The sequence below is a fragment of the Triticum urartu genome, chromosome 3 (genome assembly GCF_003073215.2).
Source record: "Triticum urartu cultivar G1812 chromosome 3, Tu2.1, whole genome shotgun sequence".
NCBI lineage: Eukaryota > Viridiplantae > Streptophyta > Magnoliopsida > Poales > Poaceae > Triticum > Triticum urartu.
The window spans coordinates 407,048,504-407,074,177 of record NC_053024.1 but is presented as its reverse complement, the minus strand read 5'-3'; positions in this window follow the sequence as shown (position 1 = coordinate 407,074,177).

Genomic DNA, 25,674 nt, shown 5'->3' with positions numbered 1-25,674 from the left:
TGCTTCATCGCCAACTTCCAGGGCACTCGCGACCGGCCCCCGGCCGTGAGTGATCTACGCTGCATCAAGCAGCAGCAAGGGGAAACCCTGCAGAAATACATCCAGCGCTTCAACAATGCTCGCCTCAAGATCCTCAAGGTGACTAAAGAAGCCATCATCTCGGCCTTCTCTGATGGCGTACGCAACATCAAGATGAAGGAGGAGCTAGCAATCCATGAAGACCTATGCACATCCCTGGAGCTGTTCCACTTGGTGACCAAGTGCGCCAGGGCTGAGGAAGGGTGGTGTGACCGACCTCGCAAGTATCGCTGGCAGGACCAGCCTCACAAGGGAGGCTGGAGAGATCAGCCTCGTGAGGATCGCCCGCACGGCAATGCAGGCCTTCCTCCTTTGGCGCCGCCACCAAGGAGGAACGAAGGCCAGCATCAAGACGAGGAGGCTGGGGGCTTCCAGGAGCCGCGCGCAATCGCTTGCATCTTGGGAGGAGAGCAGGCCCCAGCCTCACAGCGCATGTTCAAGCAGTTTGCTCGCGAGGTGAATGCAGTCCTCCCCAAGCTTGAGGCCATGCGCCCTCTCAGGTGGTCTGCGTGCGCTATCACGTTCAGCTCAGCAGATCAGCTCAAGTGTGCGGCAACGGCCGGAGTCCTCCCGATGCTTTGCTCCCCAGTCATCAGCAACGTGCAGGTCACCAGGACCCTCATTGACGGCGGGGCAGGACTCAACGTCCTGTCCGTCGAGACGTTCGACAATCTCCAAGTGCCGTACGATCAGCTTCAGCCGACCAAGCCCTTCTCAGGAGTCACTGACGGTTCCACTGTTCCAATAGGGCAGGTTCGCCTTCCAGTCACCTTCGGGCAGCGCAACAACTACCGCACCAAGCTCATCGACTTCGACGTCGCCCACATCCGTCTGCCATACAACACCATCCTCGGGTACCCAGCCCTGGCCAAGTTCATGGCAGTGACTCACCATGGATACAATGTCCTCAAGATGCCAGGAAGCGGTGGAGTCATCACCGTACCGTGTGAAGAAAGGGACGCAGTGTGTTCACTTGAGCGCGCGTTCCAAGCCGCAGCAATTGGAGACCCAGACCACAGGAACGGAAGACTTCCAGAGGCGACTCTTAAGAAGAAGAAGGTTTCGCCTGGCCCAAGCCATAAGGAGGCAGTCACCTCCGGAGGTGTTGTGTCAGGATCTGCACCCAATCAGGGAGCGCCACCCTCTCTCGCATAGGAAGGTGCGCCCAGCGCCCTCCTCAGGCAGGACTCAGGGGCTCTTTCTTGGAGAGCCACCGACTTTGCCAAGGTCGCGAGGGAGGCGCTCGGGCACCACGTGGAGGGGTGCTTCCAGGCACGTTTCCCTCTGGAAGGTACAAGGCAAGGAAGACCAAACCCACAGGAGTTCATCGCAAGGAACACCCAGGAGCTACAGGAGTCGAGAGTCATGCGTGGCAGCCGCCGCTTGCCTGCCGTAGCCCCACATCTAGGCGAGGATGGTTGGCTACGCGTCTGCATCGACGTGCCAGGGCTCAACCGAGCCGCGTCTTAGGAGAGCCTCTGGCCTTCACGCGTGGGGCGTTGCGAGGGTCCACCCCACAGCTACGTTCGCATGCCTTTCGACCTGCCGAACGCGGTCGCCGCTCATCAGCACCTGCTGAGGAGCATTCTGGAGGCCCAGGAGGTCAGGCATTGTGCGGTCCTGGCGGAGATGGAGATGGCCCTCGGAGACCCACCTGCGCCCCCGGAGCCTCTTGAGGCTCCTGGGCCTGGGGGCTCATGAGGATCGACGTCCTCATCGCGCATCGCCTGCTTATTCAACATCAGTCCATCTTCAACGGCACCAGGTGACATCTTTCTAAGTTCCGTTTTTAGTTGGGAGCGCCCACAGGGCCGCATCATTCCCAGGTCGCATGGGTCCGTCCCTGCGGCATGTATCGGTTTTTCTTATGCTCTTTACTTACCTTGTTGGGGGCGCCCCTCGGACTGCATCATCCCCGAGCTACTCGGGCCTGGCCCCGCGGCGTTTGCTTTTCTCGCGTCTATTTAAAATGGATTTTCTCCTGCGTGCTTAACATACCCGACCTAATCGCCTGCTCGATTGACGCCTACCTATGGAGCCGCTCGCTCTGGCACGGCATTTGCGCACGGGTCCGTCCCTACAACGTAGATAAACCTGAGTGGTCGAGTTCTAGCCGTGGCAGCCCCGCAAGGCGCCACCTCACCAGGCCCTCAATGCCCCAATCACTTCCCCGGAGAGACCAAGGGTTGGCTGGCAACCGTAATGACAGGTCTTGTTTCTCTTCATGATTGGTGTGCAGGACCTACTCCAGGAGCAGCACTGGGGACGTCGCGAGCTGTCCCTCCCTCTCTCCGGCACGGAGCGCTTGCATGTTAAAAGGGGGGCGCCTGAGCATCGTGACTCATGGGCTCCTACTAGCTCTCCAGCCCTCACCCCTTGGCCTTGACCCACGGCATCGCGACCTGTCATACCAGCGGCGGCTGAGCTCGCTCGAGGGCCGGGACCTGAGGACGTAGAGCATTAAGGAAAGTGTGGGGGAGTGGGAAGAAGCTCGCGAGGACCTAATCCAGCAGCGCTTCAGCTGCCACCGCTCGGGCTGGGCGCTTCGTCGAGGAACTACACCCGACTCAAGAGATAAGTCACGCCCTTACAGGAGTTGGACCAACGCAGCGCCAAACCCTCGCCCAGTGCAGCTCTATCATGGCAACGTTGCCTTCCTTTCTTGCCCAGCGAGGGCTGCTTGAGCGCTAAAGGGGACCTCCCGAGCATCGCGACTCGGGGGCTCTTACCGGACCTCGGGCCGCTCACCTCCTGGCCTTCACCACGGCATCGCGACCTGGCATACCAGCGACGGCTGAAGCCTGTCTGGGGACTGGGACCTGTCAGCATAGAGCGCCAAGTCCTTGTGAGGATAGAAAGGGGGAGCTGAGCCGAGACAGGACAAGAACCTCACATTGATTCATATTAAGACATAATGCCTGCAAAAGACATGGCAGGCGCCTTACATACCCCCACGGGGTGTTGCTTCGATTCCTTGCAGGGAACAAAAGTACTAATCCTAAGGAACGCTAATCGCCCGCACCTCCGCAAGGGACGCCCTCATCAACAGTGGGCTTCCCAACGCCGGCGCCAACCCCATCCAGATCAGTGGCGTCGGTGGCTGGACGCAGCTGCCCCGCTCTGAGCACGGCGCGAGCTCGGGGGCTTGTAGCTGTCGTCGCTCGTCTCCGGAGTCATGAGGAGCTCGGGGGAGCCGCTCGATTCCCCAGCTCCTCCGTTGCTGCCTGAGGAGCTGCTGGAGGACCGATGGGTGGGCCAAGTCCTCGCCAGTTTGTTGCCCCTGCCGCTCTCCCTGGGGCAGCACTCCAGCTGGGGCCCTTCAGCATCGAAGACCTTGAAGAACATCAGGGAGGCGCCGTCGTATTCAAGATGAATTACAAGGGCACCTACCATTCAGCAGACCCGGACGATTGTGCACCAGCTCCGGGTCATGAAGACCTTGCGCGGAGCAACGACCGCGACCTCTGCTCCGGTCACAAGGGTACTGCAGTCAGCGTGCTGCAGCCAAAGCTCCAGAGCCCCGCTCGGCGGCATCTCGAAGGCAAAGGAAGGAGGAAGGTGAATCCAAGAGCTTGGAGGCATGGCGGCGTGGAGCACGAGCTCGCGAGAGGAGCGCTCGGCGTGGACTCCAGGAGGAACGACGCACACCACCGTGACTTGCCGGTGTCGACGGCGGCACCGCCGGTGTTGCTCGACGCCTTCTCCCCCAGGACCCACGACGCGGGCGTACAAGGGTAGTGGAAACCCAGGCGGCGGCTGCTCATACCAGGGCCTTGGTGCCTCCTGCTGAGCACCCTCATCTCGATGGCAGAGGACCAGCCGCTTCTTCGGCGTAAGTGTGTCATGACCCTCTCGGGGGGCCTTTCCCTTCTCTTCTGCAGAAAACCGGCGGATTGGTGCCATTGGCATAAGGAGAATCAAGAGCGGGGAAGGAGAAGGAAAGGAGTAGCAGGAAGGGATGGACTGAAGGGGCTCACGTGGCCCCGTACTTATGGCTGGAGGAGGCGAACCACCGAGCACCACGATCGCAGGTAATCATGACCGGTTTCTCTGCATGCAGGGATTTGTCAAGTCGTGCGGTCGCCGAGGCGTCATGGGGAAGCGCCCACGTCCAATCAATCACCACGCGACGCCCAAGGCCGCAGGCTATTGGGGCCCGCGGCGCTTCGCGCTTGCCTCTTCGCTTCCCTGCTAGGCCAAGCTCGGGCGCGCCTTGGCCCCGGGGGCTACTGTCGGCGTTCTGGGAACGGGGGTCCCCAGACTTGCCTTCCTGCGGCCTGCGGCGTGGCTCAAGTGGGGGCCAGTGCGGCCCATCTTCATCAGCTCAAGCTCAAGACCCTCTCAGCCAAGCCTCGTGGGGCGGACGACAGGAAGCTTCCTCAGAGGCAGCCACATCAGGCAGGCTCACGAGGAGGCGGAGAGATCAAGGCAGGTGTACCTCACGAGGAGCCCGTGACGCAAGCTGAGGGAGTCCTGGATTAGGGTGTGTCCGGATAGCCAGACTATACCTTCAGCCAGACTCCTGGACTATGAAGATACAAGATTGAAGAATTCGTCCCATGTTCGGAAGGGACTTTCCTTGGCATGGAAGGCAAGCTTGGCGATACTGATATGCAGATCTCCTACCATTGTAACTGACTTTGTGTAACCCTAACCCTCTCCAGTGTCTATATGAACAGGAGGGTTTTAGTCCGTAGGACGACATACACAACAACAATCATACCATAGACTAGCTTCTAGGGTTTAGCCTCTTCGATCTCGTGGTAGATCTACTCTTGTACTACCCATATCATCAATATTAATCAAGCAGGACGTAGGGTTTTACCTCCATCGAGAGGCCCCGAACCTGGGTAAAACTTCGTGTCCCTTGCCTCCTGTTACCATCCGGCCTAGACGCATAGTTCGGGACCCCCTACCCAAGATCCGCCGGTTTTGACACCGACATTGGTGCTTTCATTGACAGTTCCTCTGTGTCGTCGCCATCAGGAAGGATGCCTCGCCCCGTCTTTAAAGACGACACCGTTGCTAAGGGAGCTTTGGATGTCGGCCAAACCCTCCGGCTAGGTGGTTTTCTTATGACCGCCTATTCGGCTTCTGCGCCGACGATGACCTCTCGAGCCATCAAAAACAATCTTCATGTCAGCTCGGAACTCGCCGAGCAATTAGATCTAATGGAGCTCTCCTCCATAAATGAGCTCCGATCGCTTCGCCGCCTTGGGAGTCGCTACGGATTACGACCAGATTGGGCCTAAACCCGATCTAAGAGAGATTAACTCTCCCCAAGTCACCCATCATGTTGCCGTGGTAGAGGGACAGTGTGGCGACCCTTCATCTATCTTAAGGACTCGCTATGTCCGGATTCCCGATCCCTCCAAGCCGGATACCCGCGGAGGGGAGGATATCACTCAAGACCTGAACTTAGAGTCAGGCGACGGGCTGGATTCATTGGACAACATCCAGGAATCCAAATTTTCGAGTTCGGAAATTCCTCGGCCTCTGAGCCTCAGATGGGGTGAGGCCTCGGATTTAATTCCACCCACCCACCCCAACATAAGCGATCTGTCCAAAATCAGGCAAGAGCCCGATGAAACAGTACATCATTACTAGGCCAGATTCCTCCTGGTTAAGAACAGGCTAAGGGGCTGCCGCGAGGAAGACGCAATCTCACTCTTCTGCAATAATTGCACGGACAAGGGAATACTCAACGCCATAAGTCGCCGTGATATTACACACTTCGCTGACTTGGCGTCCATTGTACGAAATTACTGTGCGATGGAAAGCGCCTGGAAAACCGAAATCAAATTTTGGGACAATCCGCCCCTGAATACAAACCCAGTCCAAAATAAAAGGGTGCATCATCACCAAACACCCGGGTCAAGCACTAAAAAGCAAAAACCCTCTACAGGGCATGGAACCGTACTAGAAGGATGGCTCAATGGACCCTGTAAAATTCATAGTACAGAGGACGCCACACCAACTCACAGCCTCAGAGCATGTTGGATACTCCGGCAGGTGGCCAAAATTGGCGAAAATCTCCTAATTCCGGAGGCCACAGAAAGCCACCCCAGAGACACCAATACGGTATTAACAGTCTTAAAGACTTTTGCATCAAATAATATGCGAAAAAGGACACTCCGCAGCCTTGCCGAAGTCTACCAAGTAGCAACAATAAACCCATGGAGTGACACGGCTATTACCTTTAACGCCAGTGATCAACCTAAATTCCGAACAGCCCGAGCACCAGCCGCATTGGTCCTCAGTCCAATAGTGGATGGCTTTCGTCTTACCAAGGTACTCATGGACGGCGGCAGTGGATTGAACCTCATTTATGAGGAAACCCTTCAAAAAATGGAAATAGACTGGAACCGCATTGAGCGAAGCAGCACAACCTTTAGAGGAATAATCCCCAGCCGGAAAGCGCGCTGTACAGGAAAAAATCACACTAGATGTTGTGTTCGGCACGCCGGATAATTACAGGTACGAAGAGGTCATGTTCCATGTGGCTCTGTTCAGCAGCGGTTATCATGCTCTGCTAGGGCGGGAAGCATTTACAATCTTCCAAGCAATACCCCATTACGGGTACATGAAGCTCAAGATGCCCGGGCCTAACGGGATCATCACTCTCGCTAGTGATTTGGACATAGCACTCTGCGCCGGAAACAAGACAGCCGCACTAGCCCTCGAGGCACTATCCGAAGCCTAGCGGCTGAGGAACTGACTGCGCTGCGCTCTACAGTGAATAGGGACGATGTGGTACTTGACAAAAGATCCAAGTCCACCTCCTTTAAACCGGTGGACGAAATAGTCAAATTCCAAGTCCATCCAACGGACCCCAATAAAACAGCTTCCATCGGGGCATAGTTAAACCCTGATGTAGACGCCGCACTGCGAGAGTTCCTACAAGAGAACTGGGACATTTTCTCCTGGCACCCTTCAGACATGCCAGGAATCCCACGCAGGCTGGCCAAGCACAGCTTAAATATCCAAACAGGATTCAAACCTGTCAAACAGGCTCTTTGGCATTTTCCCAAACCTAAGAGACAGGCCACGGGAGAGGAGCTAGCAAAGCTATTGGAGGCTGGATTCATCAGAGATATAAAACATCTGGACTGGCTAGCAAACCTGGTGATGGTACCAAAGAAGGACTAATCCTGGCACCTGTGTGTTGATTTTAAAGACCTTAACAAGGCTTGCCCAAAGGATCCCTTCCCCCTCCCCCGCACCGATCAAATTATCGACACTACCGCAGGACACGATTTGTTGTGTTTCCTCGATGCATATTCCGGCTACCATCAAATCAAGATGGCAAAACCATACCAAGCCACAACGGCATTTATCACACCATACGGCCCATTCTGCTTCAACATGATGCCCTTCGGGCTCAAAAACGCCGGCGCAACATATCAGCGCATGATTCAGACATGTCTGGCAAGCCAGATCGGCAAAACAGTGGAGGCATATGTAGATCATGTGGTCGTCAAAACAAGACATGTTAATCTCTAGTAGACGACTTGAGGCTCACATTTGATAACCTCTGAACATATGACATCAAGCTCAACCCAGGAAAATGTGTTTTCGGCGTTCCATCTGAAAAGCTCTTGGGCTTCATTGTATCCGGTAGAGGAATTGAAGCACATCCAGCCAAGATCCGAGCTCTGTCGCAACTGGATATCCCAAAGGACCTCAAACAAATACAAAAGTTAACCGGATGCGTTGCGGCTCTAAGCCGCCTTATCTCCCGCTTGGGAGAAAAGGCCCTACCCCTTTACCGCCTCCTTCGGCGCACTGAACACTTCAAATGGACGGATGCAGCCACGACCGGAGTCGACGAAATAAAAGCCATACTGGCAACAAACCCAGTCCTGGCCGCGCCAAACATTAGGGAACCAATGCTATTATACATTGCAGCAACACATCAGGTTGTAAGCGCAGTGCTCGTCGTCGAATGAGAAGTGGACGGACACAAATTCCAACTTCAAAAGCCGGTCTATTATGTGTCCACTGTCCTCACTCCCTGCAAATCACGGTACCCGCATTATCAAAAGATTGCGTATGCGGTATTCATGGCATCCCGGAAGCTACGACACTACTTTCAAGAGTGTTCAATAATAGTAGCCTCGGAAGTACCACTTAACAATATTATAAACAACCATGACGCAACAGGCCGGATTGCAAAATGGGCCATTGAGCTCCTCCCGTTCGACATAAATTATAAGCCACGGCGAGCCATCAAGTCGCATGTCTTGGCCGACTTCGTCGCAGAATGGACGGAGGCCGAACTCCCTAAAGAGTACGTCACATATTCAAATTGGATCATGCATTTTGACGGCTCCAAGATGTTGGCCGGACTGGGGGCCGGCGTCGTTTTGACGTCCCCCACAGGAGACACAGTTCAATACATACTCCAGATTATGTACACGGACTCCAACAATGCAGCCGAATATGAGGCCCTCTTACATGGTCTCCGGATGGCAGTATCCATGCGCATTCAACGCCTAGAGGTGCGCGGGGACTCGAACCTCACAAAATCCCAAATAAATGGAGACTTCGATGCCAAGGATCCAAAAATGGCAGCTTACCGCAATGCCGTCCTAAAAATGTCAGCTCGGTTCGAGGGGCTTGAAGTTCACCATATAGCCCGGGAAAATAATCAGGCGGCAAATGTCCTGGCACGCATCGGCGCAAAACGCGATGTAGTCCCCCCCAAAATCTTCTTGGAAAGGCTGTTCAAGCCATCCGTAGTATGGGAAGGGGAGCCGAACAATAACAGCCCGGACCCAACCGCACTGCCCGACACTGAACATCCTGACACAATCGAAGGCTCTGCCAATGAAATAACACCTTCAGCCCATGTAATAATGGCCGTCATCGCCACGTGGACAGAACCATTCCTCGCCTACCTTACTAGGAAGGAACTCCCTAAGGACCAAAATGAGGCACGCTGCATAGTGCGGCGATCCAAAGCCTACAGAGTCCACGAGGGAGAGCTTTATAAGAAAAGCACTACCGGAGTCCTTCAAAGGTGCATCTCCGAAGAGGAGGGGCGGAACCTCCTGGCTGAAATTCATGCCAGACTCGGCGGTCATCACGCTGCAGCTCGGTCCCTTGTAAGCAAGGCCTTCCGTACAAGCTTTTATTGGCCGACAGCCCGGGCAGACGCTCAGGACATAGTCCAACGATGCACCGGTTGCCAGCTCTTTGCAAACAAAGCCATATGCCACCCACCGCCCTCCAAACTATCCCCATTACTTGGCCCTTCGCGATCTGGGGGCTTGACATGGTTGGACCCCTTAAAGGCGGAACCCACAAGCAAAAATACTTACTAGTCATGGTGGATAAGTTCACCAAATGGATAGAAGCCAAGCCTATTAAGATGGCTGCATCCGGACCGGTGATAGACTTTATATCCGGGGTTGTACACCGTTACGGCGTCCGCCACAGCATCATCACTGACAACGGCACGAACTTCACGGCCGACGAGGTAAAACTCTGATGCAAAAAAATGGGCATCAAGCTCGATTATGCTTCCGTCTATCACCCACAAACTAACGGCCCGGTCGAACGTGCAAATGGTCTTATCATGAGTGGCATCAAACCCAGATTAGTGCGGTCCCTCAAGGAATCTAACACGCACTGGGTAGAGGAGCTCGACTCCATACTCTGGGGGCTGCGGACCACGCCGAATCGCACCACCGGATACACACCATTCTTTATGGTGTACGGCGTAGAGGCATTTTTGCCTTGCGACATAATTCATGACTCACCTCGAGTGTGCATGTATGAAGAAAGAGAAGCTGAGCGTGACGTGGCAAAAGCGTGACGTGGCAAAAGCCCGTTCCGCATTCTATCAACAACAGGCTCGAAGATACCAAAGCAGAGAAGTACGGGCCAAAAATTACAACGTTGGCGAATTAGTTCTATGACTACCGGACAAGAAAAAGGACAAACTCAAGCCCAAGTGGGAAGGTCCCATCATAATTGACCAAGTCCTGACTGGTGGAGCATACCACCTGCGGGATGCATCGGATAACCGACTCGAGCCGAACCCATGGAACGCAGCCCGTCTCCGAAGATTCTACAACTAGCACTGGACTCTGTGTTCTTCTCCTTCCTCTGTCCATTTTTTATATTTTTTCTATCTTACATTTCTCTTCTTCTCTCTCTCTCTCTTATAGACTTTAAAGGCTTACACAGTGATGCGCTATCCGCGCTCATTAAACATGGGGGCTTCTTTAAACAGAAGCTTATTCATACGGGCTTCATGCCCAACACATGTGTCACACTTCCACATGTACCTTTTATTCACCATTATATGCATCGATATGACTTAAGTTTTGGCCAAGCTGGGTTGCCTGGCTCCTGTGCTTACCCCTACGTTCCCGATTGTTCGGCATGGTGGTAAAGGGAGCACCTCTGCGATTGTTACTGCCGGCTCAGCCGGACGTGTACCTGAGACTGGGTGAAGCCGAAAGCTAGCGCTCTTAAGGGAATATTCGGTCGGTGAACTAAAGATGATCTTTTTTTATTTTATTTATCTATACGCCCCCAGATGTTTTTCCTGCGTTTCTTTTCGCAGCATGGACATGCACCTTAGGGCATGCCTCCCAGGGAATGGAACCCCTAACGGAACTATTCTCCCTGGAAGATGTTTCTTACTAACCATGTAATATAACATAACTAGTCGGGCACTTGTCTGTTCACGCACTAATGACCCCTACACCTGGTATCCATGCATTCCCCGGTTCCTATATAACTGCATGGGAATTCGGACACACTTCGGACCGTCAGGTCCCGAGGCTGAAGCGAAAAGGTTGGCCATGACAAATGATCTACAATCCGGCTAGAAGGCATTATAAATGTCAATTAAATTACATAGTCATTTTGACAGATTGTATTCCTCTTCAATACCATCTAACAGGCTGTCTAATTTACAGTCCTGCTAGGAATACATTGCGGCCAACTCTACTTGGTCGTATACTAAGCTTACAGGGATCTCCTTCCCGTCGGGCCCTACAGGACCGACCTCGGCCATGTGGTTGGGGTCAGCCTTTGCGTACCGCGTCTTCACCATGGCCCAGGCCTCCCTAGCGCCTTGATGGTAGGCCGATATCTTCCACAATCGTAAGCGCCGCCGTGCTCCCTTTAGCTTCTCCGCAATCTCTCCAAGACCTTCGGGCATGGAGACGGATGGCCACAGGGCCTGGGCGAAGCCTTGCATCGCCTGCCGAACTCGATCGAGCAGTTGTGAGAGCTCGGGAAGAAGGTCACCCGTAGAACTGGGCATCTCCTCTGCAGGACGACCTATTAGCACACCTACAGACATAGCTCTATTAGTCGACTTCCCCGCCGAACTTTCTTTCAAAGGTTTGTTCAAGCACTTACTAAATATGCCGCGCCGAAGCCGCTGATTCTCCTTAACGGAGTCTGACAGCTGGGCACGAACATCTTTCAGCTCGACGCCCAGCTTGGTGTTGGCATCTTGGAGATCGTTCTTCTCCCGCCTCACCTTTGTCAGCACCTTCTCACCAGCCTTTAACTGGCGTAGGAGGTGTGGCCTTTCCGGGTTCAATCCGGCGCCATTTGCAATTTCATTTGTCAGATTCGCACCCATGCCGTGCTTCGCAAAATACTCATCTTTCGAAGTGTATATTACCAGAGGGGGTCTCCTTGGGCTCCCCTGCCGCGGCTAGTGCAGCCTCAAGTTGGGCTTTGCACTCTTCCAGCTCCTTGGACAGTAGGGAATTCTTTTCTGTAAGAACCTGCATAACAAATGATCCTTAAATCAGTTATTCAAACAGTTTCAAGTCTCGGGGGCTACTGGTATATATATAATTACCAAATTTTTTTACCCATATGTCTTTTACATATTGCTCCGTGGCTCTAGCTAGACCATTTTGAGCGGCACGGAGGTACGCATCTCCCGAATTGAAGGCATCTAATGCCCCTTGGGAGAAACAAGCGTCGCGAAGGATTGTCCGGCGACGCATGTGGTTCATGGCACTCTCCACCTCGGAGTTGGTGGCAGACAACCCGTCCACATCCTCCGTCGGAGCAGCGCCTGGCGCGCGCCTTGCATTCACCTCCGCCTCCGGACCAGGCTTTGGAGCCTGGCTGGTGGAGGCGCGATTGGAAGCCTCTCCGGATATAGTCCGGCGAGGTCTATTTTTCCTGAAGAGAGCACGAGTGTCAATGTGCCTCGAAGGTATAACACCTGGGATAAGGGGGCACGCCATACCTTTGCGCTAACGCCTCGGTCCGGACTGCACTTCTTTTCTGCCCACGGGGCCCTGCAGCCCCTCGTTGGCTTGTCGCCGCAGGTTCGGCCTTCCGCCTTAAAAACCTCCCCTGCAAAGTTCGGTTGTAATTAGGAAACTGAAAAAACGAGAGGGCGGACACCTATTCGGGGTACTGGGACTTCAATCTCAGTTACCTGGGAGGCCGGGATTAGCCCTGGGTAATCGGCCATAATGGCCACCAAGGCGTTGTCCTTGCTCAATTGATGGAACACTCCATCAATCAGCTCCATAGATATGTCCGGATCCTCTTGAGAGGCCGGGTCGAGGGACCGTCCTAGGTCCTCGGGTTGTGGAGGAGGGCTGCTTATTTCCTTAACATCCCGGCGCAGTTCCTGCGTTGAAGTCGTTAGACTGAATATTTAACAATGGGAATACAAAACGGGTGGGCAAGTAAATACGACCGCTTACCCAGCTTGGGGTATTGTGCATAGAGAATCCACCCTGTGGGTTGACGCGAAGAAATTCATCCTCTTCTCCCTTATACAAAGTGGACAGGATCTTTAGTAGAGCGGCAGCTGAATCCGGCCCCTTATGGCCGTAGCGGGTGGCGTCGTCCTCCCCTTTGAAGTCCCACATGGGGTGGCTTCTATACTGAAGCGGTTGCACCCCCCGCATAATGCATTCATCCATAACCCCGATCATGGTTAGTCCAGAATGGGCTAACAATCTTATTCGGCCCATCAGGTAAATGATGTCCCTATCACTTTCCCTCTGAGGGCTCCGTGGACGCCAGCTTAGGCGCTTCTTCAAGGGAGCACTGTCGAATTCAGGGAGGCCGATCCGGACAGGATCCGGCAGCGGGACGTCTTCTATATAAAACCATTCCGAGGGCCAATCTTCGGACGCCTTCTTTGGGGTTCCAGACAGATATCCGGAACCGGCGATGGGCCACACTTCGGCCCCGCCCACTTGATATATTGACCCCTTCTTAGAGCGGGGCACAAGGAAGAATAGCCTTTTCCATAGCCCGAAATGAGCCTCGATACCCAAAAACAGCTCGCAGAGGGCTACGAAGCCCGCGATATGCAATACGGAGGCAGGCGTGAGATTGTGTAGCTGGAGGCCATAGAACTCCAGGAGCCCCCGGAGAAATGGATGGATTGGAAATCTGAGCCCCCTTATTAAATAAGGGACGAGGCACACCCGCTCTCCTTTGGAGGGATTAGGGGCTGTCGGATTTCGGGTTCTAGCAGACCCTTGAGGTTCGAACACTGGGGTGCGTGCGGAGATTTCGCCCCCTACCTGCTTGCACCCCTCCGCCTCACTAAGATCTGAGCTATGGAAAGAATAACACGAGAGACACAGGGTTTATACTGGTTCGGGCCACCGTTGTGGTGTAATACCCTACTCCAGTGTGTGGTGTGGTGGATTGCCTCTTGGGCTGATGATGATGAACAATGCAAGGGAGAACAGCCTCGCAAGGGTCTGTTCTTGGCTGGGGGGATGAACTGCTGGGAGGAGTTTGGTCACCCGTCTCTCTCCCTCTATCTCTCTCTGAACCTCTCCCAACCTCACCGCTCGTAGGTGGCTGGTCCTATTTATAGAGGCCCTAGTCCTCTTCCCAAATATCGAGCGGGAAGGGAGCCAACAATGGCGGGCTCATTTGAAACGGGGATAGCTAGTACCAGCTATACTGACAAAAGTAGTCTTCTCCTCCACAAAGCTCTGGTGGTGACGCCGTCTTGGGCTCCACGATGACCTCCGTCTTGCAGTCCTCCTGGTCTTGGTCTTGTTGCACCGAAATGGCAACCTTTGCCTGATGCCTCAGTACTCCGTGGCTGTGCTTTCCCCCTTTGCACCAAAGAGAAAAAGGAGGACACTGCGCGGGCTGGCACCCGCCTGGCGCCCTTGGTCGTCATGGCTTGCGTCACGGGCACCTTGTGAGGTACCCCGCCTTGATCTCTCTGCCTACTCACGAGCCAGCCTGATGAGGCCGTGCCTGAGGAAGCTCCGCGTCGTCCGCCCCGCGAGGCTTGGCCCCTCGCGAGGGTCTTGGGTTTATGTTGGTGAAGATGGGCCGTGCTGGGCCCCCCTTTGAGCCACCTCGCAGGCCGCAGGTAGGCAAGTCTGGGGACCCCCGTTCCCAGAACACCGACTGTAGCCCCCGGGCCCAAGGTGTGCCCGGACTTGGCCGTGCAGGGAGGTGGAAGGGCTAGAGCGAAGCGCCGCGGGCCCTAACAGCCTGCGGCCTTGGACGCCGCGTGGCGGTTGATTGGACGTGGGCGCCTGCACTTCCCCATGGCGCCTCGGCAACTGCACAGACTGGACAAGTCCCTGCATGCAAAGTGGGTCATGATTACCTGCGATCGTGGAGGTCGGCGGTTGGCCTTCGCCGACCATAAGTACGGAACAGCGCGCGCCCTTCCAGTCCATCCATCCTTGCTTCTCCTTCTTCCCGGTCCTTGCTCCGTCTTGCTGCGATGGCTCCGATCCGCCGGTTCTCGACGGTGGAGAAGGGGAAGGCTCCCCGAGAGGAACCAGACCCGCTCCCGCTGAAGAAACGGCTCGTCCTCCATGGCCCGGACGAGGGGGCCCATCAGGTGGCGTCGAGGCCTTGGTGCGAGCGGGCACCGCCAGGGTTCCCGCTTCCCTTGTACGCCCACATCGAGGGCCCTGAAGGAGCTGATGCTGATCGCCATGGGCGGCGCCGCCGTCGGCGCCGACGAGTCACGAAGGTGTGGGTCATCCCCCCTGGGGTCCACACCGAGGGCTCCTCCTGAGAGTTCATGCTCCACGTCGCCAAGCCTCCTCAGTCTTGGGTTCGCCTTCCTCCCTTCTTTGCCTCCATCATCCCACAGGGAGAACCCCTGGAGCTTTGGCTGCAGCACGCCGGCTGCAGCACCCTCGCGACTGAGGCAGAGGTTGCGGTCGTTGCCCCGGGCGAGGTCTTCATGACTCGAGGCTGGAGCAAGATCACCCGGGTTTGCAGGACAAGAGGCACCCTCGCGATCCACTTGGAGTACGACGGTGCTTCGTTCATGTTCTTCAAGGTCTTCGATGTGAGCGGGCGCCGGCTAGAGTGCTGCCCCGGGAGAGGTGGCCAGGTCCCTGCTGCGGCGAGGACTGGGCCCGCCAACCGCTCCCTTGGAGGCTCCTCAGGCGGTGGAGGCGTCGGAGGTTCCAGCGACTCCGGCGAGCTCTTCGTTACTCCGGAGACGAGCGACGACAGCTACGAGCCCCCGAGCCGGCGCCGCTCCTGGAGCAGGGCGGGCTCGTCAGGCCGCCGCCGACTCTGATCTGGATGGGGTTGGCGCCGGTGCTTGTCAGCCCACTGTTGATGATGGCGTCTCTTGCAGGGGCGCGCGTAGTTAGTGTCCCTTTAGGATCTGTTCCCTGCGAGGAATCAAAGACGCGTCCCGTGGGGGTTTGTAAGGTGCCTGTGATCCTGTTTTTTTGATATAACCCTTGTCGTAGAATTGTGCGAGTTGCTCATTCCATTTTAGCTAAGTCCTCCCTTTCGAACCTCGCGAGGGCTTAGTGCTCTGTGCCGACAGGTCCCAGTCCCAAGGCGGCTTCAGCCGTCGCTGGTATGCCAAGTCGCGATGCCGTGGTCAAGGCCAGGAGGTGAGCGACCCGGAGTCCGGTAAGAGCCCCTGAATCGCGATGCTCAGGAGGTCCCCTTTGGCGCTCAAGCAGCCGTCGTTCGGTGAGAAAGGAGAGTGGCGTCGCTAACACGGGATTGCATTAGGTGCGGGGATGATGCCACGGTAGCTGGCGCTTCCGGGTGGTGACTTATCTCGAGAATCAGGGGCCGCTCTCTGGTGTGTCGCCTGGTCCGTGCATCGGCAGGCATGAGGTTGCTTGGAGAGGTCCTCGCGTGTCCCTCCCCTCTCGCCATTGCTCCCCTTTCTGATCTACGTCCTCGGGTCCCGGCCCTCGAGCGAGTCTCAGCCGTCGCTGGTATGCCAGGTCGCGATGCCGTGGATAAGGACAGAGGGTGAGGGCTGGAGAGCTAGTAGGAGACCTGAGTCGCGATGCTCAGGTGCCCCCCCTTTAACGTGCAAGCGGTTCGCGCGGACGAGAGTGAAGGAGACACCGCAAGGGCCTCGCCTGACGCAGCTCCTTCAGGAGATCCTGTAGGTCCATCATAGAAAAAATGAGGGGGTTGCCATGACAATTGACAGTCAGTCATTGGTTGCTTCCAAGGGGTAATGAGGCATTGAAGGCTTGAAGAGGTGGCGCCATGCGGGGCTGCCGTGGCCAGAGCTCAGCCATTCAGGTTTGTCGGTGTTGCAGGGACGGACCCATGCGCAAGCGTCGTGCTATTCGGGAGTCAGTTGAGCGGGCAATTAGGTCAAGCACATTAGCCGCGGAGGAGTGGATTCATTTAAATAGATGCTGGGAAGGTGGACATCACTGGGCCTGGCCCGAGCGACTTGGGGATCATGCAGCCCGAGGGGCGCCCCCAACAAGGTAAGCTAACAACATGAAATAAAAGGGATACACGCCGCAGGGACGGACCCACGCGGCCTGGGAATAATGCAGCCCTGGGGGGCGCTCCCAGCTGGAAATGAAACTTGAAGGATGTCACCTGATGACGTTGAGGACGAAGGAGCGTTGGTGTAGCAGACTCGGTGGGCCGCGGAAGCCGATCCTCACAAGCCCCCAGGCCCAGGGGCCTCGGGAAGCTCCGGAGGCGCTGGCGGCTCCTCGCAGACCATCTCCATCCCTGCCAGGACTGCGGAACGCCTGGCCTCTCGTGCCTCCGTGATGCCCCTCATGAGGCGCTGGTACGTGGCAGCCGCGTTCGGCAAGCCGTACGGCATGCGAACGTAGCTGTGGGGTGGACCTCCGCAGCGCCCCACTCGCGAGGGCTAGAGGCGCTCCAGAGAGGCGACTCGGTTGAGCCCTGGTATGTCGATGCAGACGCGCAGCCCACCATCCTTGCCTGGATGGGGAGCCACTACTGGTAGGCGGCGGCCGCCTTTCATGACTTTTGACTCCTGTAGCTCCTGAATGGCCTTGCTGACAAATTCCTGAGGGTCTGACTCTCCTTGCCTTGCTCCTTCTTGAGGGAAACGTGCTTCGAAGCACGCCTCCATGTGGTGCCCAAGCGCCTCCCTCGTGACCCTAGCTAGGTCGGTGGCAATCCAGGGGAGAGCCCCCGAGCCCTGCCTGAGGAGAGCGCCGGGTGCACTTTCCTATGTGATGGAAGGAGGTTCCCCCTGGGCAGGCACGGGCCCAGAGGGGCCTGCCTCCTGAGGGGCCGGGCCGGACGATGTCTTCTTCTTATTGGGGGCGGTCTCGGGAAGCCTCCTGCTTCCGCGATCCGGGTCTTCTAGTGACGCGGCCTGAAAGGCTCGTTCCAGAGAACACACTGCATCCTTCTCTTCACAGGGCACCGTGATGACTCCGCCACTTCCTAGCATCTTGAGGACGTTGTAGCCATGGTGAGTTACGGCCATGAACTTGGCCAGCGCTGGGTACCCAAGGATGGCGTTGTACGGCAGGCGAATGTGAGTGACGTCGAAGTCGATGAGCTCGGTGCGGTAGTTGTCGCGTGCCCCGAGGGTGACAGGGAGGCGGACCTGCCCAATCGGGTCCGTGGTGCCGTCAGTGATTCCGGAGAAAGGCTTGGTTGGCTGAAGCTGGCTGTAGGGCACTTGGAGATTGTTGAATGTTTCCACGAACAGGACATTGAGCCCTGCCCCGCTATCGATGAGGGTCCTGGTGACCACCATGATGCTGACGATTGGGGAACAGAGCATCGGGAGGACTCCGGCTGTAGCCGCACACTTGAGCTGATCTGCTGAGCTGAACGTGATGGCGCACGCCGACCACCTGAGAGGGCGCGTGGCTTCGAGCCTGGGGAGGACTGCGTTCACTTCGCGGGCGAACTGCTTGAAGATGCGTTGAGAGGCTGGGGCTTGAGCCCCGCCCAGGATGCAGGTGATCGCGCGCGGCTCCTGGAAGCCCCCAGCCCCCTCGTCCTGGTGGCGGCTCCTCCGCGCGCGATCGCCTGCATCCTGGGCGGGAAACAAGCCCCAGCCTCTCACCACATCTTCAAGTAGTTCGCCCGCGAAGTGAACGCAGTCCTCCCCAAGCTTGAAGCCACGCGCCCTCTCAGGTGGTCGGCATGCGCCATCACGTTCAGCTCAGCAGATCAGCTCAGGTGTGCGGCTACAGCCGAAGTCCTCCCGATGCTTTGGTCCCCAATCGTCAGAAACATGGTGGTCACCAAGACCCTCATCGATGGCGGGGCAGGGCTTAACATCCTGTCCGTGGAAACATTCAACAACCTCCAAGTGCCCTACAGCCAGCTTCAGCCAACCAAGCCTTTCTCCGGTATCACCGACGGCTCCACGGTCCCGATTGGGCAGGTTCGCCTCCCTGTCACGTTCGAGGCACATGACAACTACCGCACCGAGCTCATTGACTTCGACATCGCTCACATCCGCCTGCAGTACAACGCCATCCTTGGGTACCCAGCGCTGGCCAAGTTCATGGCCGTAACTCACCACGGCTACAACATCCTCAAGATGCCAGGAAGCGGCGGAGTCATCACGGTGCCCTGTGAAGAGAAGGACACTGTGTGTTCCCTGGAACGAGCGTTTCAGGCCGCGTCACTGGAAGACCCGGATCGCGGAAGCAGGAGGCCTCCCAAGATCGCCCCTAAGAAGAAGAAGACATCGTCTGGCCCGACCACTCAGGAGGCAGGCCCCTCTGGGCCCTCTCCTGCCCAGGGGGAACCCCCTTCCATCGCATAGGAAAGCGCGCCCGGCGCCCTCCTCACGCAGGGCTCGGGGGCTCTCCCCTGGAGGGCCACCGACCTAGCTAGGGTCACGAGGGAGGCGCTTGGGCACCACATGGAGGCGTGTTTCGAAGCACGTCTCCCTCAACAAGGAGCAAGGCAAGGAGACCCAGACCCTCAGGAGTTCGTCAGCAAGGCCATTCAGGAGCTACAGGAGTCAAGAGTCATGAAAGGCGGCCGCCGCCTACCAGCAGTGGCTCCCCATCCAGGCGAGGATGGTGGGCTGCGCGTCTGCATCGACATACCAGGGCTCAACCGAGTCGCCTCTCTGGAGCGCCTCTGGCCCTCGCGAGTGGGGCGCTGCGGAGGCGCACCCCACAGATACGTTCGCATGCCTTACAGCTTGCCGAACGCGGCTGACACGTACCAACACCTCATGAGGGGCACCACGGAGGCACGAGAGGCCAGGCGTTCTGCAGCCCTGGCAGGGATGGAGATGGCCCGCGAGGAGCCGCCAGCGCCTCCGGAGCCTCCCGAGGCCCCTGGGCCTGGGGGCTCGTGAGGATCGGCTCCCGCAGCCCACCGAGCCTGCTACACCAACGCTCCTTCGTCCTCAACATCATCAGGTGACATCTTTTGAGTTTTATTTCCAGCTGGGAGCGCCCCCCAGGGCTGCATTATTCCCAGGCCGCATGGGTCCGTCCCTGCGGCGTGTATCCCCTTTTTATTCCATGTTGTTAGCTTACCTTGTTGGGGGCGCCCCTCGGGCTGCATGACCCCCCAAGTCGCTTGGGCCTGACCCAGTGATGTCCGCCTTCCCAGCATCTGTTTGAACGAATCCACTACTTCGCGGCTAATGTGTTTTACCTAGTTGTCTGCTCAGTTGACGCCAACTAACGGAGCTGCTCCCAAACGGCATGACGCTTGCGCATGGGTCCGTCCCTGCAACGCCAACAAACCTGGATGGCTGAGCTCTGGCCGCGGCAGCCCCGCATAGCGTCACCTCGTCAAGCCTTCAGTGCCTCACTACTCCTCGGAAGCAACCAGCGGCTGACTGTCAATTGGCATGGCAACCCCTCGTTTTTTTTATGATGGACCTCTAGGACCTCTTGAAGGAGCTGCGTCAGGCGAGGCCCTTGCGGTGCCTCCTTCGCTCTCGTCCGCGCGAACCGCTTGCACGTTAAAGGGGGGTGCCTGAGCATCGCGACTCAGGGCTCCTATTGGCTCTCTAGCCCTCACCCTCTGGCCTTGACCACGGCATCGTGACCTGGCATACCAGCGACAGTTGAGACTCGCTCGAGGGCCGGGACCCGAGGACGTAGAGCAGAAAGGGGAGCAATGGCGAGAGGGGGGAGACACACGAGGACCCCACCGAGCAACCTCGTGCCTGCCGATGCACGAACCCAGCGACACACCAGAGAGCGGCCCCCTGATTCTCGAGATAAGTCATCACCCGGAAGCGCCAGCTACCGTGGCCCCCTGATTCTCGAGATAAGGCGTCGGGGGCTCGTAGCTGTCGTCGCTCGTCTCCAGAGTCGCGAAGAGCTCGCCGGAGTCGCTGGAGCCTCCGACGCCTTCACCGCTTGAGGAGCCGCCAAGGGAGCGGTCGGCGGGCCCAGTCCTCGTCGCAGCAGGGTCCTGGCCACCTTCCCCGGGGCAGCACCCCGGCGGCGCCCGCTCGCACCAAGGCCTCGACACCACCTGAAGGGCCCCCTCATCCGGGCCACTCGGGGAGCCTTTCCCTTCTCTGCCGTCGAGAACCGGCGGATCGGAGCCATCGCAGCAAGACGGAGCAAGGATCGGGAAGAAGGAGAAGCAAGGAGGGATGGACTGGAAGGGCACGCGCTGTTCCATACTTATGGCCGGTGAAGGCCAACCGCCGACCCCCACGATTGTAGGTAATCATGACCCAGCTTGCATGCAGGGACTTGTCTAGTCCTTGCAGTTGCCGAGGCGCCATGGGGAAGTGGAGGCGCCCACGTCCAATCAACCGCCACGCGGCGCCCAAGGCCGCGGGCTGTTAGGGCCCGCAGCGCTTCGCTCTTGCCCTTCCGCCTCCCTGCACGGCCAAGTCCGGGCATGCCTTGGGCCCGGGGGCTACTGTCGGCGTTCTGGGAACGAGGGTCCCCAGACTTGCCTGCCTGCGGCATGGCTCAAAGGGGGGCCCAGCGCGGCCCATCTTCACCAACACAAACCCAAGACTCTCGCGAGGGGCCAAGCCTCACGGGGCGGACGACGCAGAGCTTCCTCAGGCATGGCCTCGTCAGGCTGGCTCACGATGAGGCGGAGAGATCAAGGCGGGGTACCTCACGAGGTGCCCGTGATGCAAGCCATGACGACCAAGGGCGCCAGGCGGGTGCCAGCCCGCGCAATGTCCTCCCTTCCTCTTTGGTGCAAAGGGGGGAAGCGCAGCCGCGGAGTACCGAGGCATCAGGCAAAGGTTGCCATTTCGGTGCAACGAGACCAAGACCAGGAGGACTACGAGACGGAGGTCACCGTGGAGCCCAAGACGGCGTCATCACCAGAGCTTTGTGCAGGCGAAGACTACTTTTGTCAGGATAGCTGATACTAGCTGTCCCCCTTCAAATTAGCCCGCCATTGTTGGCTCCCTTCCCGCTCGATATTTGGGAAGAGGACCAGGGCCTCTATAAATAGGACCAGCCACCCACGAGAGGTGAGGTTGGGAGAGGTTCAGAGAGAGAGAGAGAGAAAGGTTCAAATACAATAGCTACAATGAAACTATCGATTTTTATCAGTGGTATAAGCCATGGAAAAGTTATAATACAATAGCTACAATGAAAAAACAAAATATTAATAGGTTTTCAACAGTACTTAGAGTAGTGATTTGCATTATTATACTAACGGATCTCATGAGTTTTCTGTTAAGGTTTGTTTGGATGAAGGGTTCAAAGATCGAGGAGAAGGAGGAGAGCCAAGAGTTCAATCTTGGGGATGCCCAAGGTACCCCAAGTAAATATTCAAGGAGACTCAAGCGCCTAAGCTTGGGGATGCCCCGGAAGGCATCCCATCTTTCTTCAACAAGTATCGGTATGTTTTCATATTCGTATCGTTCATGTGATATGTGTAAATCTTGGAGCGTCTTTTGTGTTTAGTTTTCATTTTTCTTTTATGGACCATGCTGGTATGAGATAGTACATGGTTGATTTATAGAATGCTCATTGCACTTCACTTATATCTTTTGAGTATGGCTTTTATAGAATGCTTCATGTGCTTCACTTATATCATTTCAAGTTTGGATTGCGTGTTTCTCTTCACATGGAAAACTGTTATTTGTAGAATGCCCTTTTGCTTCACTTATACTTATTAGAGCATGGTCTTTTGTAGAAAGAATTAAATTCTCATGCTTCACTTATATCTATTTAGAGAGTCAACAGGAATTGGTCATTGCATGGTTAGTCATAAAATCCTACATAAAACTTGTGAATCATAAAATCCGCGGACACTTCTTCTGTAGCATAGCGGGCGAGGTTTCCAAACTCCCTACTGTAAGCATCAACAGGCAGCTTACCCTGGGTAAAACTACAGAACTCTTCCCTCTTGCGGTCAATGAGAGCCTGAGGAATGTGGTGCTCACGAAAAGCCTCGGTGAAATCCTTCCAGGTAGGAATCTGGCCAGCTGGTAGCATAGCCTCATGGCTCTGCCACCAAATAGTAGCAGGACCTTCCAGGTGATAGGTAGCATAGGTGACCTTGTCACCTTCAGCTAGGTTCGCAGAATGCAACTTGTGAGTGATGCTTCGGAGCCAATCATCTGCATCGAGTAGCTCAATGGAGTGATGGAAGGTGGGTGGTTTCAGACCAATGAAGTCAGTGATGGAAACCAACTTCTTACGCTGATGTGCGGTGTTCTGCTCAATCTGTGCTAGCAAGTGGTTAGTCTCACGCTTGTTCCTCTCAGATGCTAACAAGAACTCTGCCATCAAAGGCTGGTCAGGAGGATCCTCATCCCTACCATCTCCGAGGTTCTTGCTATGAGCAACTGAACCTCGGTTAGCAGACGACATCCTGGCACAGAAACCAAGGAAACAAGGATGGAATTAGCATCGACATAAGGATGCGGAATGTAATGCAAAAGCATTGGTAAATCTTGAAATCCTAGGACAATTTCGGTAGCATAACGACTGTAAATGCTCAAAAGGATTTTGATACATTCATCAAAGGAATAGCATAATCAATCAGCATCATAATATCAAGGTTCTGGGTCAAACTGAGGACACACGAAAGTAGTAGAACTGTACGGAGACACAACCCAACAATCCTAAGACTTTACGATTTAGTAACACGTCATCCTGAGAGATAGAGGAGAAGCCTAGGCCTTAACCCTCGAAGAAAAGAAGAGGCTGACTCAGAAAGAATGACATGAGGTAAAGGAGTAAAAAAGCCTTACGTTTCCTTCCACAATCAATTCCCTTATATAACTAAAGCATTTCTAGACTCAACTTCGACCAGTTTGGCTTGGTAACCCTACAGTCAGTCAGGCTCTGATACCAACGCTGTCGGGACCCCGATCATAAGTCACACAGATCTAGCATGTAACACTTCATATCACTTTGCAGCCTCAGGAACGGTATTCCCACGGGTGCCACCATACCTGGCCTGGGACAGTTTGCGTCTTTTGGCTCACGTATATGATAGTGTCGCTAGCATCCATATGACAGAGAACCCGGGCCGACATGACTATTCGTGACCCCAAAGTGGCACTAACTTCCAGGGACAGGCATACATGAATCAACCTCGAGCATGTCGGTCAACAGCGTATGAATCCGGGCTGTAGCACTGGGCTAACAGGACTCCGGGAACCCGGGCTGTAGCAGGCTAGGCAGGACTCCAGATGTCACCACGTGACATTTCCCCAAAGGGATAGACACAGGAACGAAGTGAATCACATGCCGGCCAGTCAAGTGTTCTGGAGCAGTAGTGCTGGGCTAGCAGGACTCCGGTGAACCGGGCTGTAGTGGACTACTATGGCTCATGGAAGCACAAGACTACATTTCCCCATAAGAGAGGCTACCAGAGGTAAACAACTAGGTTGTCGGATCCCACACATAGCAATACACGTTACACATACGCATAACATGCAAGTATGTGCTGTACAACATGGCATCACAACATAACTCAAACTCATATAGATAAAGGCCCAGAAGAACCACATAGCATTCAATACAAACAGGGGTCTCATGACCCATCATTCGGAGCATACAAGCAATGGAAGCATTGCATGTCTGAGTACACACAACTACAAAAGGAAAATACTAAGAAGCCTGACTAAACACGACCCTCCCAAGGGTACAAGATCGTAGCTGGGATACAAGCTACTCGTCGAAGTCACTAATGTAACCAACTGCAAAACATAAATAAGCAAACGTGAGTACAAAAGTACTCAGCAAGTCTTACATCAGAACTATCTACATATGCAACATTATCAACAAGGGGGTGGTGGTGAAGTTAACAGCAACAAGCCAGCTTTGACTCAGTGGCTAACAAATACTACGAGTATCAGAAACTTCTTTGAGGTGAGAAGACGCACACGTGTCCACATATTCACCATATCAATACTCCACTATGGATCCATTCCCGTCTCCCTACGAGAAGGCCATCCATAGCACTCACACTTATCTTGCATATTTTAGAGTATCCACTTCAAGTTGTCTATGTACTACATAAGTCCTCCAAGTTTCCATATCCAAGGAAAACGGCTATTCGAATAGATAATGGTAACCCTGTAGGGGTGTACTTCTTCACACACGCTCTCGCCACTTATCGCACTGTACACGTCATGTACCTCAGCAACCTTCAAGCGGAAGCCGGGCGAGGGTGTCGGCCACGACCTGACTAGCCACACAAGTCTCTTGTCCAGGTTTATCGCCTATTCGAGTTCCATCCGCAAGGAGTTCCGGCCGAAGTCTCCAGTACGGCCCCAAACGATGTGTGCAGGGTTCCCAAGCCCACCATCCTGGTGCCACTTGGTACACCGTGCCACGGTGCCTAGTCTGTCCCAAGCCCGTCCCGACGGACACCACGTGGTAGACAAGTAGCACTACCTACAAACGCCAGAAACTAGTTGCAACTCCTGGACAGAGATCAAGTGGATTAATAAGCCGAGAGGGGCCGGATGACCGGAACCCAATGTGTGGTAGTAACTGGACTTGGATAACATACACAGAACTCAGTGCTTAGGGACGGTTCCAATGAGACAACCCACCATGTACTCCTACATGGCCTCTCATTGCTACCTTTACCAAAACGTGTTCACACACTTAGCCTTTATCGGTAGGACATGTTCACCACTCCGATTCATTCCCGATGAATCAGACCTAACACAACTCTAAGCATAGTTGGCATAAAGAAACCAAGCATGCATGAGTAGGCACATCAAGGCTCAAGCAAATCCTACTCATGCTAGTGGGTTTCAACTATTTACTGTGGCAATGACAGGTCATGCAGAGGAATGGGTTCAACTACCGCAGCAGAAAGTAGCAGTTTGAATCATTGTTGTCCTAATGCAGTATAAGGAGCAGGAGCAAGAGAGTGGGATTTATCGAAATGCTCAAGGGGGGTTGCTTGCCTGATAGAACGACGAAGGGGTAC